The 16,079-nt window shown below is 48.2% G+C and overlaps 1 protein-coding gene across 1 annotated transcript in view; it reads right to left on the bottom strand.

Moving 5' to 3' along the window:
- The window catches only part of Cacng5 (calcium voltage-gated channel auxiliary subunit gamma 5), a 40,690-nt gene that overhangs the window by 24,139 nt on the left and 472 nt on the right, over window positions 1-16,079 (bottom strand). The gene's annotated exons all lie outside the window — the stretch shown is intronic.

Consider the following 16,079-nt stretch of genomic DNA (forward strand, 5'->3'; position numbering starts at 1 on the left):
ACACACACAAAGAGAGAGAGAGAGAGAGAGAGAGAGAGAGAGAGAGAGAGAGAGAGAGAAGGAAAAACCATAAATGAAAGATTTTAACTCTGAAAAAGTCCCTTCCAAACCCTAACGTTGGCAGAGGCACTGAGGAGGCAGATGCCTCTGTGAATTTGAGGCCAGCCTGGTCTACAGAGTAGGTTCTCAGCCAGCCAGGGCTACATAGTGATACCCTGTCTCAAACAAACAAACAGACAAACAACTGAAAACAAAAACAAAACTTATCACCAAAAAAAAAACAACAAAAAAAAAACAACCCAAACCAACTCCCTCCCCCCAGCAAAACGGTAATACTATGTATCAACAATTTGTTTGCTAAGTCTTAAAACTATCTTTTAGAGTGGAATGATGGGTATAGAAATATGAATGGTGGTTAGTATTACTATAAATTACATTTTTGGCTTCATTATCCTGTCCGTGGTTTTATTTAATAAATGTTCACTTTATTTACACCCCATGAAATGGCAGCCTTCTATTGCTAGGAGACAATGCCTTACCAGGGAAGCGGGCAGACAGCTGATGTGCCCCCTGCTGGTTTATCACGGTGGGGCCCTGACATCTTGAGTTGCCAGGAGGCACAGACTAGATAGACTGGGCTCACATTTTATTATGGGTAGATCTGGGGGCCATTTCTATCTCAGCATCACTCAGAGAGGCCGTAGAGAGGAGAATCTGAAACATTGTAGCTTATGGGAACTCTGACAACATATTTAAGTCTTCCCAGCCTCCTTTAGTAAAGATCGGAAAAAAGGGACAGTGTCATCTTTGTGTGAAGGAGGGTGCTACAGTGACTCTGCAGGTGTCCAATTTCTCCCACATTAGATGCAGCACCTGCAGTCTCTGGGTTCATAGGGCATCCCCACCACTCCAGCATCCGGGATTGTCAGACCTTATTCTTCTCAGTGATGGTGAGGATGACATGGTCCCTTGCTGCTCATCTGTGTCTCCATGGTTACCAATTACACAAGGCATATTCTCATTTATAGTCATATTACTGTTCCCCCTTTTGTGAAATGACTTCATTTTTTATTTTTCTGATTTTATTAATTTTTTTAAGAAGGTTCTATATAAGTATTGTATTTACACACACCCCCAACCCTGTAACTTCCTCCATGTCTCCCTTACTCCCTCTCATGTTCATGACCTCTGCAACCTGTTGCGTGCATTTAGTGTTGCTCTCATGTGTATGTGTGTAGAGCTGGCCACTTGGGGTTGTATAACCTATCAGGAGAGGCTCCTTGGGAAAGAAGAATTCTTCTTCTCTCAGCATCTATTCATCTCCTGTAGCTCTTCATCCAGGTATATGTGTGTGCAAGCACTCGCAGAGGCCAGAAGAGGGCGCCAGATCCTCTGGAGCGGGAGTTACAGGCACTTGTGAGCTGTCTCCTGTGGGTGCTAGGATGTGAACTTCCATCCTTTTGTCTGAACAGATGCTGAGCCATCTCTCCAGTTCCATCCTTGCGCTGTTCTTATCAAGTTGGCTACCTTTTCTCATTCATTTATGGGAGCTCTCAAAGTAGTCTAGATATGATATTTAATATATTTATGTGGAAATTATTCTGGGCAACTTCATTACTTTCCCCCACTTTTTATGTGGTACCTTGTGGGAGCTTTTTAGATTCCAATGTGCCATACGATTATTGATTTTTGTGTTTTGAACTTGTATTGGACAATTTTGCTAAACATGGCCCTCTTGGATTTTCGGTGTAGATCACAGCATCCGTGGACCAGAATACTTTGTATTTTTTTATTCCAATTCTTTTTACAAAAGGAATTGTTGATTTACTTTATGTATATGAGCACACTGTAGCTGTCTTCAGACACACCAGAAGAGGGCATCATATCCTATTACAGATGGTTGTGAGCCACCATGTGGTTGCTGGGATTTGAACTCAGGATCTCTGGAAGAGCAGTCAGTGCCCTTAACCACTGAGCCTTCTCTCCAGCCCTGGATTCCAATTCCTTTATGTCACCTTTCTTTCTCTTATCTTGCTGGATTGTGTAGGCTCTCTCACACATACAAGCAATGGTACTTACCTGATTGGGAAAAACTGCCTCGAGTTTTATCACTGACTATAGTACTTACTTAAAATAAGGCACATGGAGAGCAAAGACTTTCTTGATTATTGCTGGTTAACTAATTAATTTTTGTTTAAATTTATAATATGTTGATTTTTAAAAATAAATTTCTGGCCGGGTGTGGTGTCGCACGCCTTTAATCCCAGCACTAGGGAGGCAGAGGCAGGCAGATTTCTGAGTTTGAGGCCAGCCTGGTCTACAGAGTGAGTTCCAGGACAGCCAGAGCTATACAGAGAAACCCTGTCTCGAAAAACCTAAATAAATAAATAAATAAATAAATAAATGTCTGCATTTATTGAGAGAACATGTTTATTTTCTGGCATTAAGCCATCCTCACACTCTGGGGGTGGGGGTGGGGTCTGGCTTTCTGTCCTTATTTCATACATACACACATGTATGAGCACACATATGACATAATTAGCTTTTGTGACATTTGCACTAACATTGATAAGCAAGGCTGAGCTATAACTGTCGGTGTCACCAAAAAAGTCATAGAAGAGCCACAAAGAGATACTATGATATACAGATGTAGCTAAAGTTCAAAAAAGACTGGTAATATTAAGTGTTGGTGAAGTCCTGGAACAAATAGGGGTTGCCGTACATTACAAGAGAGACTGCCCAGTGGTCTGACTATTTCAGGAAGCAATTTGGCAGCTTCTTTGGCATACAGCTCACCAGATCCACCACTTCAGGATGAGACGCTGGGAGAAATTTAGTCTCACAAACCTCATCTGCAGTAAAGATTAATTCGAAAGAATCTTAATTGTCTCCAGTATAAATATCCCTTATTGGTAAATTGATAAACAACTGAAAAATTTAAAAAGTGGGCGTGAGGGCTCAGACCTTTAGTCCTATCGTTTGGGAATAGGAGACGGCAGGGGAAGGGCGATTTCTGTGAGTCCAAGGTCTAATAGCAAGTTTCAAGCTAGACAGAGCTACACAGGGAGCCCCAGTCTAAGAAACCAAGGCGCTATGTTACATTAGAATTGAGACACAAAGGACCACATCCTGTCTGATTCCCTTTTGCATGACACTGCAGAAGAGGTGAAGCTTTAAGAGTGAGATGAGTGGACCAGGGGCAGAAAGATCACTAGCGGGGTGGACAGAGAGCTGACTGCAGAGAAGCAGAAGAGAATTGTGTCTATTCGTTGGCCGTATGCAAGTAATAGGGAATTTTTACTATGTGTGGACTGCACTTTCTTTACAGGATTCATTAGCTTTAGAGGAGGGTTACTCCTTACAGGTTTGGAAAAACTTGCCACTAAAGCCTCATGGAGGGAAGGATAGCTAAGTGGGTAGAGCATGAGGGGCACGAGGCAATTTCCAGAACACACGCACAACAGCCAGGTATTGTGGTGCAAGCTTATAATTCTAGTGTTGGGGAAGAGAGACACAGGGATCCCTGGGGTTCACGGACCAGCCAGCCTGCCAGTGAATTCCAAGTCAGAGAGAAATCCCAGTGGGTCACACCCAGGGAACACTACAACAAGGTTAACCTCTGGCCTCCACACAAATGCACGCGCATGTATATGCACGCACACGCGCGCGCACACACACATGCACACACACACTCACTCACTCACAGATGCCTGCATGTGCACTCTCACACACACTCATGCTTGCACACACATATGTACTCACACATGCATGTGTCCTCCGTGTGCACACACACACTCATGCACACACACATGTGCACAAACATGCACTCAAACATGCATGCACACACACATACACATGCACACATGTACACTCATGCACACACACACACACACACACACACACTCCCAAACATATGCACACACACATAAACATACATGCACACACTCACCCCTCACCGGCCTATATTTGAATGTGGTTCCATTTGAATTCCTCTGTTCTTTTAATGACTACAATCTATCCAGTCTCTGTTTCTTCTCACATTACCTTTAGGACAATCACCCATTTTAATGAAAGGTCATGATATTCTCTTATATGTAAAGATTTTTCTACTGGTATATAGGTTCACCCCAAATCTTATTCCTAATATTGTTTTTTTGTACAACTTTCTTGTTAATTTTCTAGTATTGCCACAGGTTAGTTATTTTACATAACTCCACTACTATTGTATATATGTAGGAAGAGTGTGTGTGTGTGAGCATATGAGTCAGTATGCAAGTGTGTGCTTCTGTGGTTCATATCTGGATCCAATACACACATACACATACCCACACTCACCCTTCAACACTTTTTGAGTTGATTTAAATGTCAGTTTCAAGGCTCTGAGTTTGGGTTCACAGGCAATTCTTTCTTAGTAAGCCATCTTCGCGAATCTCTCGGGTAGGTAGTTGGACCAGTGTGCTTAGCTGAGTTTACTCTGTACCCAATCTAAGACCCGTGCTCTATGTCCCTTTCTCTTTCTTGGTGGTGTGCCAGACTTCTCTGCATTGTGGGATGGAAAGAGGAAAGAAGGTTCTTTTACCTTTTATCTAGAAAATCTTCTTCATTTTCCAATGTGCTGCTAAGAGCACAAATGATTTCTCCAGTAGGCTGTGCATACACACGTATTGTGTGTGTACCTACCTGTGTGTTCACATTCATGAATACATGTGCATAAGTATATATTTATGTGTGTGACTACATATGTGTGTATACATGTCTGTATGTGTATACATGTCTATATGTGTATTGTCATTTTTAAGTTAACACTACAGAGGCAGAGCTAGGCAGATCTCTGTGAGTTTAACACCAGCCTGGCCTACAAGGTAATTTCCAGGCCAGGGATTTCATAGGCTTTGTCTCAAAAAGAAAAGGGAAATTAACAAATGTTTAATTTGTATCCATTTTTAAATTAATTTAAGGATTAACAATGATAGGAAAAAATAAGGAACTTTATGACCAGCCCTCATGGCCAAGAATTTGAACAACCATGATCTGAAATTGTTTCCTAAACCGTGTCTGCAGAGAATATGTACAGACTCTTTGAGACACTGCTCAGGAAAGAGCATAGTGTTTGCTCTGTAAAAGCAGATATCAGTGCTGTAGAAAGGACTTTAAATACACAGGAGGATGGCATGTGTACCTGTGACTATGACACCATTTAAGAGCTTGGGCATTCTGGGACTTGGGTATCTCTGAGGATCCTGGAAGCACCCCCTCACCCTATAGAGAGGGACAGCTGGATGAATGCAGTCCTGTGACCTCAGCATCAAGGCCAGCAGTGAGTGTCCTCCCCTCTCCCTGGAACAGCTTTTCTCCCTCCTTCCTCCTGGGGCTCCAGCCAGCCGGCCCCAGGCTTTACTGTGTTCTACTTTTGTTTGCCCTGTTAACAGTGGCACACATACTCTGGAAGGGGAGTGCTCTTCTCTGGAGTTTATGGACAACTGACCTCAGAGTGCAGATGCCCAGATCACCTGGAGACTCTGCAGGCCATGAACAGGGTTGTCAGCACCCCCACCCCCCAACACTTAACTCCCGCAAGACCAGGACAACAGACAGCCCCTCCTCTGCCAAGGAAACAGAAAAGGGGCTAGCTGCCAGCAGGGAAGCCAGAAGACTTCCACTGGGCAGGGCCTGCATGCAACCAGCTCTCCTTGAGGGGTTCCTGTGGGCTGACACCTTGTTTTCTCACCTCTCCTGGCTTGTTTCTGACTAATTCACTCAGCTCTGGGCTAGACAGGCTGAGAACTCTGCTGGACCAGCCACCTCCAGGAATGGGTTTTTAAAATTGTTGCTGCTGTTTTGGGAGCTCCTTGCTGGGGGATGGCGCTCTGGGACTTGTGAACGCTAAGCAAGTGTTCTACTGTTATTCCCACATAATTAGCTAATTTTAATTAATGTATGTATGCATATATTTGAGACATAGTCTCATGTAGCCCAGGCTGCCACAGACTGGATGTGTTGCTATGGTGACGTTGGGCTGGGTCCTCCCGCCTGCACCTCTCAGGTCACTGACATTAGAGGTGTGTGTCACCATGTTCAGCTTTCTGCAGTGCTGGGGTTTGAACCCAGGGCTTTTTGCGCATCAGGTTAGTGATCTTCCGACTACGCAACTAAGCTGTATTCTCAGCCTCATTTTCACCTCCACTGTAATCTACACGGTGCCTTCTGACCATCTGACACCCCAGAGTTTATACCCACAGGAGCCGGGCAGAGCTGTCGGTCAAGTGGGGGAAACCACATAGCAACATTTGTTGATTGACTGTTCTGCCCTTTCCTTTTGTTTTACCAAACACCTTCACATATTACCTCACTGGCTCCTTGACCAAGCCTACTGAGATGACATTATAGATGATAGAGTTCATGTTCTGAAGTATAAAATAGAAGCCAAGGGAGGTCGCCCTACTCTGGGAAGCTAGGGCAGGATTTGAACTTGGGTGTAGTCCTCCAAAGAGACAGGGTTTTTCTCCAGGCAGACCCCAGAACACAGCTCTAGGAAGCCACTCAGCCAGTGGGTGCTATCCTCTGGTGGAGCTACGGGGACCCCAGGCAGAGAGGCTCCTAGCCATCACCTCGTGCTGGATCTGCCCTCTCTAGGTGGGGAGACAGTGAGACCAGGCAACTGCTGCCTCCTGGCATCCCCCCTCTTCCTGGACCAGCTCCATCTGGCCGGCTCAGGGCCACTGCTTCTGCCTGCCTGTGCATAGCATGGCTCCCCGGGCACCTCAGATGATGACTGGTTTCATCCTGCCCATAACGACGCGTTTATCAGGAGGGAGACAGACGTTCTTATCCGGAGGGGAGAGAGAGGGAGCGGAGGAAATCAATACTGGAGAATGATGAGTCTCTTCTGCATCTCCCCACTCCAGGCCCTCCGCAGAGGCAGCAGATAAAATAATGCTAGTTTTGATTTTAATCGATCTTGAAGCTGGGTGAACCGAGCAGTGCCCCTTTAATCGCTAGCCACCACCTGCTGACACTGGAGCTGACAGTTCTCAATCAATGTGCACAAGTGTCCCTGTCTGACTCTATACCCTGTTCCGCTCTGAGCCCACACTGATGTCCAACTGCAGGGGTCTGAGGATGGGGAAGGAAGGTCTCCAGGAGGGAGCCAGCGCCACTACCATAACTTCAGCTCACTGCCACGTAAAATTGCTCCCTGTCCGAGGTTCGGATGCCTTCATAGCTAAGCTGAAATCCAAGCAGCGCAGACAGTATTATTACCAAGCCACTAACACTCTAGTATGAATGTTCACAGCCTTGTCCCTATGACAATAACCACAGAGCCTGCTTCAGGGACATGGCAAGGGGGTACATGAGGTGATTCACACTCAGGGCCCAGCTTACATCTGGCACTCTCAGCTTCTCTGGCCTTGGCCCTCCAGTTCCAAACTGGTTCACCAACTGGCTGCTCTGGCTGGAGTTGGCCTCTGAGGAACTCTATTTCCTCCAGTAGGAACTCTCGGCTGAGGTGGGATGGTAGGTCGTAGTGGAAGCACCAGGCAAAATGGCATTCACAAATGGGACTTGGCATAGCGCCCAGCACGTGGCAAGAGATCCTGGAATTTTCTAGAAAGGTGAAGGATGAAAGGAGACACTCATGAATGAAGGGACATCTGTAGGAAAACCTCAGAGAGGGCAGAGGAGGGTGCAGAGGCCACACAAAGGCCGGCCTTCACCTTGTACCTGGTACTGAACTTGAAGGTAAGCATACACAGGTAAGGGATATCAGGACCAGCCCTGACTCTCCAAGAACTGTCAACCCCAGGGGCCTGTCCTTCATCTCTTCAGGGCCAATCAGGACCCTCAACACAGAGAAAGCAGGTGGGTTGGAAGGATATATATGCCTGGTTTAAGTTTATTCCTAAGTTGGTCTCCCAATAAGCTACAAAAGCCATGAGCTGCCCATTCGAGCGCGCTGTCAGTTCTGATCCTGACTCCATCCCTTACCAGCAGAGTGACTTTGAATGTCACTCTTACTTTCTGTATCTATACAGGGGGTGATGATAAAAAAAAAAAATAGAATTCCTTTTGTGGAGTTGCGTGCAGGTGGATCAAAAGAGCACAGAGACAACCCTGTTAGGTACTCTCTGATTATGACGACAGCCCTTCTGCCAGCGTGCATCTGTGTGGGGACCAGGTTGAGCATCAGGTGACAGTCACATCTGCCACAGGGTGGGGAATCTTCCTGTCCCAAACATTTTTACCCACTGAAGCTGAAAAGCAGCTCTAGCCATTGCCTCCCGTAACTGTGGTAGTTTAGAAGGGGGTGTCTTAGAACCCAGGTCCTTGACCTTGGCCTGGATCTCACAGTCACTGGACCTGCCAGGTGTGACAGGAAGAACTATGGGCCTGGCTGCCATCCCACAGATATCTGGGATCAGACAGTTGGCCCTGGGGAGGAGGCCAGTTGGGAGGAGCCTGTAGCCGTGAACCTGTCCTCATTAGACAGAGGCACAAGTTGTTTCCCTATCAGGTTCCCAGTCATCCTACACTGTGACTGAGGGAGCCACACCTGCTACTTCCCAGATGTCGATCATCAAGGGAAGCCAGGGCAAGAACTCAAGCAGGAACCCGGGAGACTGCTTCTTTCTGCTTACAGATGTTCACATCTGGAAACACCCAGATGTCCACGGCTAATGTATATATAAGCAGTGACGTCCATCAACACAGGGAGGTTTTATTCAGCCATCATAGGGAGGGAATCTCTTGGATTGATGCACTTTCTCTATGAGTAAGAGTGCTTGTTATAAGAGCACTGCCATCAAACATCCAACTCAAGTTCAAATCCCTAGCAGCCACATAAAAAGCTGGGTGTGGCCACATGTGCCTGTAACTTGAATGCTGTGAGGGGGGAAAGGAAGGCAGATAGAAGGATTGCTGAGGCTTGCTGGCCTCTAGCTTAGCTCTGAGTTGATGGAGAGATGCTGTCTCAAAGGAATAAGGCAGACAGAGATAGAGCAGGACACCCAGTGCTCTCCACAATGTGCATGGATGTGTATACTGCACGCATGCGCGCGCGCACACACACACACACACACACACACGCACACACACACACACACATGCACACACACACACACATCTGTGTTCATACACCACACACACACACACCCACCACATCTGTGCTCATACACCACACATCTGTGCTCATACACAACACACACACACCCACACGCACACACACACGCCACATCTGTGTTCATACACCACACACACACACGCGCACACACACACGCCACATCTGTGCTCATACACCATATACCACACATCTGTGCTCATACACCACACACACACACACACACACACACACACACACACACACAAAATCTCAATACCTGTTTCAGCTTGAAAATGTGTGAAATGAAAGAAACCTGACACAGTCACACATCACATGTTTACATAAAATAGCCTGAAGGTGAAGTCACGGGGATAGGAAGCAGCTTGGCAGTTGCCGGAATCTCAGGGAAAGGGGGTACAGGGAGGGTGGTTACCGGGGTGCATCTCCAGTTAGGATGATGCTGTTCTAGGGAGCAGGGCTGGCTTTGCCATAGTGGATTATGAAATGGCACTGAAATGGCAAAGGCTGGCAAGACAGGTCATCAGGTGGAGCACCTGCTGTACCAGTGTGAGGACTTGAGCTTGGATCTCCAGAATCCACATAAAATCCAGGAAGTGTGGCAGCCATCTGTAATCCCAGTGCTCAGAACGTGGAGACAGAGGGCTGGCATGCTACAGCAGCCTGATATACAAGCTCAGGGTTCAGAACCCTGCCTCAGTGACTAATGAGCAGAGTGACTGAGGAAGATCTCTCTCTCTCTCTCTCTCTCTCTCTCTCTCTCTCTCTCTCTCTCTCTCTCTCACACACACACACACACACACATACACACACACACTTGAATGCATTTCTCTGAAAGGGCAGGATTTATATCAGTTTAGGGGTGCACACTACAAGTGTGTATGCACAAGCAATGGAAAGGGGCCAGGAGCTAGGGGTGAGAGACTTGAAGCTAAATAAAGTGCTCATCAAAGGGTGAGACCCAAATCAGCCCCCTCAGTTGCCCCCTCTCCTTCACGTCATTGCTCATGCTGAGAACATTGACCTGACAGTCCCATGGTCCTGCAGCCCCAGAGAGCAGGAGGGGCAGGCCTCCTGCAGATCAAGAGGCCCATCGCCTTGGGTACTTCTGCTAGGTGAGAATCAGACGCCAGAGAACCTGCTAAAAGGCTCTGGACACTGAGCTCTGGAAGCCCATGATTAGGCTTGAGCACACAAGTGTCTTGGGCATTGGCAGAGCCACAATATGCATGGGTTTCAATGACACTGGAGTGGCTGCTATTTGCAAAGTAATCTGGAAACACTGCTTGGTGTTCTTAGCCTCCAGGGATGGATAGCACTGGGGGAAGCTGGCTGTTACCATGCACCAAGGATGCCCCCATCACACACAAGGCCACAGATAGGACCATTGTGGAAGTTTTTTTTTTTTTTTTTTTTTTTAGGAGGTAACACTTGGTTGCGTCTCTTGTATCTCACGGCTTCCATCTGGAGGTTGCATTTCAGATAAAAAAAAGACAATTTTATGAGACTCTACCCCTAGGTTTGGTGTTTTGTTTATATCCGTTGGTTTCATAAAGCAGCTAGGTGACTTGAGATTAGTTAGTGGTGACTTGGGATTAGTTAGTGGTGCCCTGGTTTCTTCTCCTATAAAATCTGGTCCATGGAGGCTTAGGAGATAACCCGGTCTATAAAGTTTTTGCCTTGAAATATGGGGACATGCATCTGCACACACATGTATACCTGCACACATATGGTCTCTCTCTCTCACACACACACATGTACACACATGCGCATAGGACTCATGGTAATGGCCTCACAAATTCATTCTGCAGTTAGGCAAGGTCGGCAAGAGCACTAACACGGGGAACCCAGAGTAGGAAATACGTCCTTGTCATCACCATTGTGCCCATGCCTTGGCAGATAGTGGCTTTGGAGCCAGAGTCACCAACAAGGTGACCAAACTTCAACCAAGCTGGGTGTAGACATCATGCAGAGGGTGGGTAGGGCTCCATGCCCACAGCACTGGGAGGGTGAGTTGGTATGGGTGTATCAAGGCTCTCAATTTAAACATGTTACCCTTGGGTATGGGTGTATCAAGGATCTCAATTTGAACTTGTCACCACTGGGTGTGGGTGTCTCAAGGACCTCTGGTCACTCTAAACTTGTCACCACAGTAGTAACCGCTCACCACTTCACTAGAGAGACTGGAGCTCAGGGAGGTCAAGGGACTCTTTCAAGGCACACAAAGGGGTTGAACTCCAGGCTACATGCCCATGTGTCCACTGCAGAGATGGTGGGGGAGGGGATCATGACTAACTGCCCAGGTCTTCCTTCTCAGTGATCCACTGACACGGCAGCAAGCTGCATCGCCAAAGGCTGAGCAGGCAGGACACTTACCAGGCTTCGTACCTGCTGTCACCTCCCAGGATGCTCCATTCTATATCCCCTCCTCCTAATGGAACCCCTGGGGACCCAGGCTCTCACACAGTCCATCCCTGGAAGGGACATTGTATCTGTACAGGCAGCTCTATAACCCAGGCTTTCCCACCCAAATCAAGGCTATTTCTCATGCCCATGGGATGTGAGTTCCTGGTACAGGGTCCCTCATTAGCTTGGATGCCCCTCACTCAGGCTGGCAGATGGATTTCTTCCAGGTGCCAGCAGCACCTCTCTACATGTTTCCTCATCCCGGGATCCTTGGGCAAGGGAAAGCATCAAGGCTTTCATAGTGGAAGTCACCAAGGAGGCCAGTCCTTTGTAGCTGCTGTGGGCTGCTTCCCCTTTCCCAGTTCTGAGCTAATTTTAAACCTCTATTTTTAAGAAGGACCTGACTTCTCATACGTACTGCTTGATCAATAAATAAGGGCCTGCCTGGGACTAATTGAGACTCTGACTTCTGCATGGGGCAAGAGAGTCTTGGGGAGGGATACGGTCTCAGCAATTCCGCTCAACTGTGGAACATTCCATTTCGAGGCCAGCCTCAGCAGAGGGAGATGGGGAACCAGCCCTGAAGGCCTGGAGAGACACTGGATCACAAACACAAAGCGTCCTCTTGCTTCTCCAAGTCTTGGGTTCATTGTCCCTTGACCTCCTGGGATACCGGACCCAACCTCAGCAGATAGCCTGGGTCCAGTTCACCGAATACATACAAACTCAAACGTAAGAGATGTCCCTAGGAGCCCGAGGGGCCACTTACCTCCTAGTTCTTGGTAACAGGCGTGAGACATATGCACACTAAGGACAAACAATGTCCCCAAAGGGCACCAACATGCGGGGGTGGGAGTCTCCCTCCTCAGAGGAAACACAGGCACTGGGAGGTGTTTTAGTGCAGGGCTAGCGCTGAGGCAGAAAACTCAAAAAACGGCACAGCCCCAGAGTGCCCTTTGGCGGGAGACAAGAGTGCGGGCTGTCCATTACATCTTCCATGTTCCTCCACCTTCTGGATCTTCTCTTTACAATTAAAAAAAAAAAAAACAAAAAAAAACAAAAAAAAAACAAAAAAAACAAAACAAGTAAAGAAATAGCACCCTACCTCTTTCAATGTCAGCTAAAGGCAGTCAAGATGGTGTAGGTCGGCACCCAGCAGACTGTGAGCGCTCAGTGCAGAAAATGCAAAGTCCTTAGAGGGTGTGTGTGTGTGTGGGGGGGTTAAATTATCAGACTCCAGCAACCTGTCTCTACCCCCATCCACTCCACCCAGCCCCAGCCACTGCCCCCTTAAGCCTTATCCCCCCACTGCTTGGCAGGTGGGTCCCCAGACTTCTGCACACTTTGCTCTCTCTCCTCATGTCCCCCTCTCTGCAGAAATGTCACCTACTCAGGCACGCCACGCCACAGCTGAGTCTCCTTTAGAAATGGCCGCCTACCCCACCCACACTCTTCACCCTCTCGCCAGCACCAGCACTTCCACCACGCAGCTGACTGCCTTTTTGCTGCTTTCGCATAACGCTGCTCCTGAGGGAGCAGGACTGTTTGACTTTTTTTTTTCCTCCTAGTTTATTCTTAGCTAGCTCCCCAATGATTCTCAACATCAGGCTGCCTTGCTCCCCAGGGGCTATCAGGCAAATGTCTGAGGACAGCCAGGTATATAGATGGATGAGTGCTTTTAGTATCTAGTTGGTGGAGACTGGGGACATCCTGCAATATGCAGGTCAGCCTACTTGTCACCAAACACAAGAATACCCATCCCCCAAAGCCAAGCATACCATAGCACCCCTGTCACTTAGCTCAGTGGTTGGCACAAGCCCCCCGGTGCTCATTATGGAGGAACAAAGATATGCCGCCACCATCAACATTATATATAAATCAACATTATATATAAGGGTGTTTGTCCTTTGGGCTGGGGCTGTCGCTCAGCTTGGGTGATAATGTGTTTGCCTTGTATAAGGCCCTGAGCTTGATCCCCAGCCCTGTGTAAAGCGGGCATGGTGGTACATGCCTACAATCCCAGTACTTGAGAGGCAATGGCAGGATAAGGAGCTTGAAACCATCCTCAGCTACATGGACAGTTTGAGACTAGCCTGAGGTACATGAGAACTGGGGCTTAATCAGAAAAGTAAAACCAACAGAATAAAACAAACAAACAAAAAGATGTCTATTGGGAATGCAAGACCATAAAGACCCATTAGTGGCCCACTGTGTCTCCTTTCTGGTTGTGACCTGGACCTCTGGACCACTAGGGTGGGCTGCAAACACTCTTCTTTGGACTATCATAAGCCAGGACTGGTCAACAGTGGCAGTGGTATCCACAGATCTAAGAGATGCTCATTCACCCTCCCCCCAGTGAGGCTGGCCCACAGGCTCTCTCAGCAGGGATTTCCCCCCAGTTCTCCAGCATGCCCCACTCTGAGACACACAGGACCCCACAAGCCATTCATGCCGACACCAGTGGAATCCCTTGATTCTCCAGCCTCCATCAAACGTTAGAACTATCTTGTCATCTTGGGCGCCATGTTGGGTGTGGGTGAATGACTGTTTCTGCTTCTCTCCGGAGAGGCGACAGGAGGGCCAGGGTGTGTGTGTGTGTGTGTGTGTGTGTGTGTGTGTGTGTGCGTGTAAGGCACTAGTGACCTTGTTCTGCTGCCCTAACAATGTAAACAGCCAGAGCCACAGCCTAGGCTCTGAACACAAAGAATGCTACATGGCTGCCTGTGGGGCTGGAGCTGTGGGCTGAGAAGAGATGCTGAGTGGCTGGGTGAGGCAGCTTTGGGGCTTCTTCGCCTCTCACAGGGACCTGCAGCTCACTCCCAGTCAGCTGTCTAGCACAGGCTTCCTTAGTAGGCACCCACTTCCTGTCCCCACAGAGAATCACAACCGAGGTGCAGCTCTTCCCCGCCCGTCACCTGCCATCTGCCTTTGGAGCCTGACTTCCTCCCAGGATACTGGATCTGTTTCTGGGGACTTGGCAAAGTCCCATCGTTTCTCTCCTGCACCCAATTTTCCCCCTTTCTGGTCTTCTGTCCGTACCCTCTTTTCTTAAAGATCCTGAATGTTTCTAAAGAAGCCATCGCTGTGAAGGTTTAGTAGCTGACACAGGTTGCAAGCCAGGGGACCAAAGGAATAAGTCTCTCTCGGCAGAATATTAGGACTCGGCTATACTCCAGGAGAAGTGGATATTTGGTGAAGAGAGGATTTACCAGTGCCTCTAAAATCACCTGCAGCTGTCCCTAGTTCTGTCAGTATGTAAGACCAGCACCAAACTCAGGATGGGATGACAGACAGCTCCTTCATCCTCCTCTGGGAATCTAAACTCCACCAGAACTCCCTAAAGCTTTAACACAGCACACTCTCCCTCTCGGAGAACTAATTGGGCTTCCTCACTCCGTGGCCACCAACCCCAAGTCTAGTGTCTGTGAAAGCCGAGACAGCCCTGGACATTTCTGCGAATGGATGCTGTCATGTGTGACCTTACTTTGTTCTCACAACTGACAGCCCAGCTTTATGAGAGCTTTACAGAGCCTCCAAGGGGGCTCTGTGAATTAGCCAGTGCTACACTGTCAGAGGGTGAGCAAATGGGGTTAGAGTCCATGTTTCCTATCACAGACTAAGGCCAGCCTCTTCCAGCTCTATGTGAACAGTTCAGCTACCATGCCCCCAAGCCCTCTCCCAGGTCACAAAACCCTGATGCCTCCAACCTGGGATTCCTGCCCTCTGTGTGGCAAGGCCAAGCAGAAAGTTATCTGGTTCTCAGAACCCTGAGAACCAGCCTTGAGATGAGACTTGCTCAGCAACCACAGGAGGTACCTGGTATGTTCTTTTAAATCCCTGTTCAGTCCCAAGATTTCATTTCACTTTAAAACTGTTCATATGCTGCAGCTCCATCAATTGCCACGATAGGAGTCCAGTAAAGAGGCCCAGTCATTAAATGGGGGCACTTTCGTGTGGCTGGGGGAAAATATAGGGTACTCCTGGGGGGGGGGTTGGTATCTCACACAAAGTATAAAGGGAATCCCCATGCCTTGCACTGTCCCACCACGGACCTTTATCAGCTCTGGGGTTTTTAGCAAAGCCCCCCTTTTTCCACTAGCCCTCCCAGGCATCCCCCTGTCACCTAGGGCAGACGCGAGGAAAGCGATATAGGCAGAGCCAATGACCTAAGATGAACAGGTAACTTGCGAATGGGTGAGACCACTAGGAAGTGAGTCCAATCACAGATCCTAACAGCCTAGGGGAGTTTGGCCCTCAGAGACCCACAGCCCAGCTCAACAAGTGGCAGAGGCCTTTACTATCCCGCATCCAGGTCATTTCTTCCTGTTTCATTCAAGTCTGTGGTGGGAAAGTGTGGCTTTGGTTTTGGAGTGGGCAAATTGCTAGAAAACATCGGCAAAGAGGGGGCGTCATGATCCCCGACCCCTGGAGAGAGAGGGAGAGACAGAGGGAGAGAGAGAGAGAGAGAGAGAGAGAGAGAGAAAGGAGAGAGGTGGAGAGAGGGGAGAAGAGGGGAAGAGGGGAGAGAGGGGAGAGAAAGGGAGGAGAGAGAAGAGAG

The sequence above is a fragment of the Mus pahari genome, chromosome 14 (genome assembly GCF_900095145.1).
Source record: "Mus pahari chromosome 14, PAHARI_EIJ_v1.1, whole genome shotgun sequence".
NCBI lineage: Eukaryota > Metazoa > Chordata > Mammalia > Rodentia > Muridae > Mus > Mus pahari.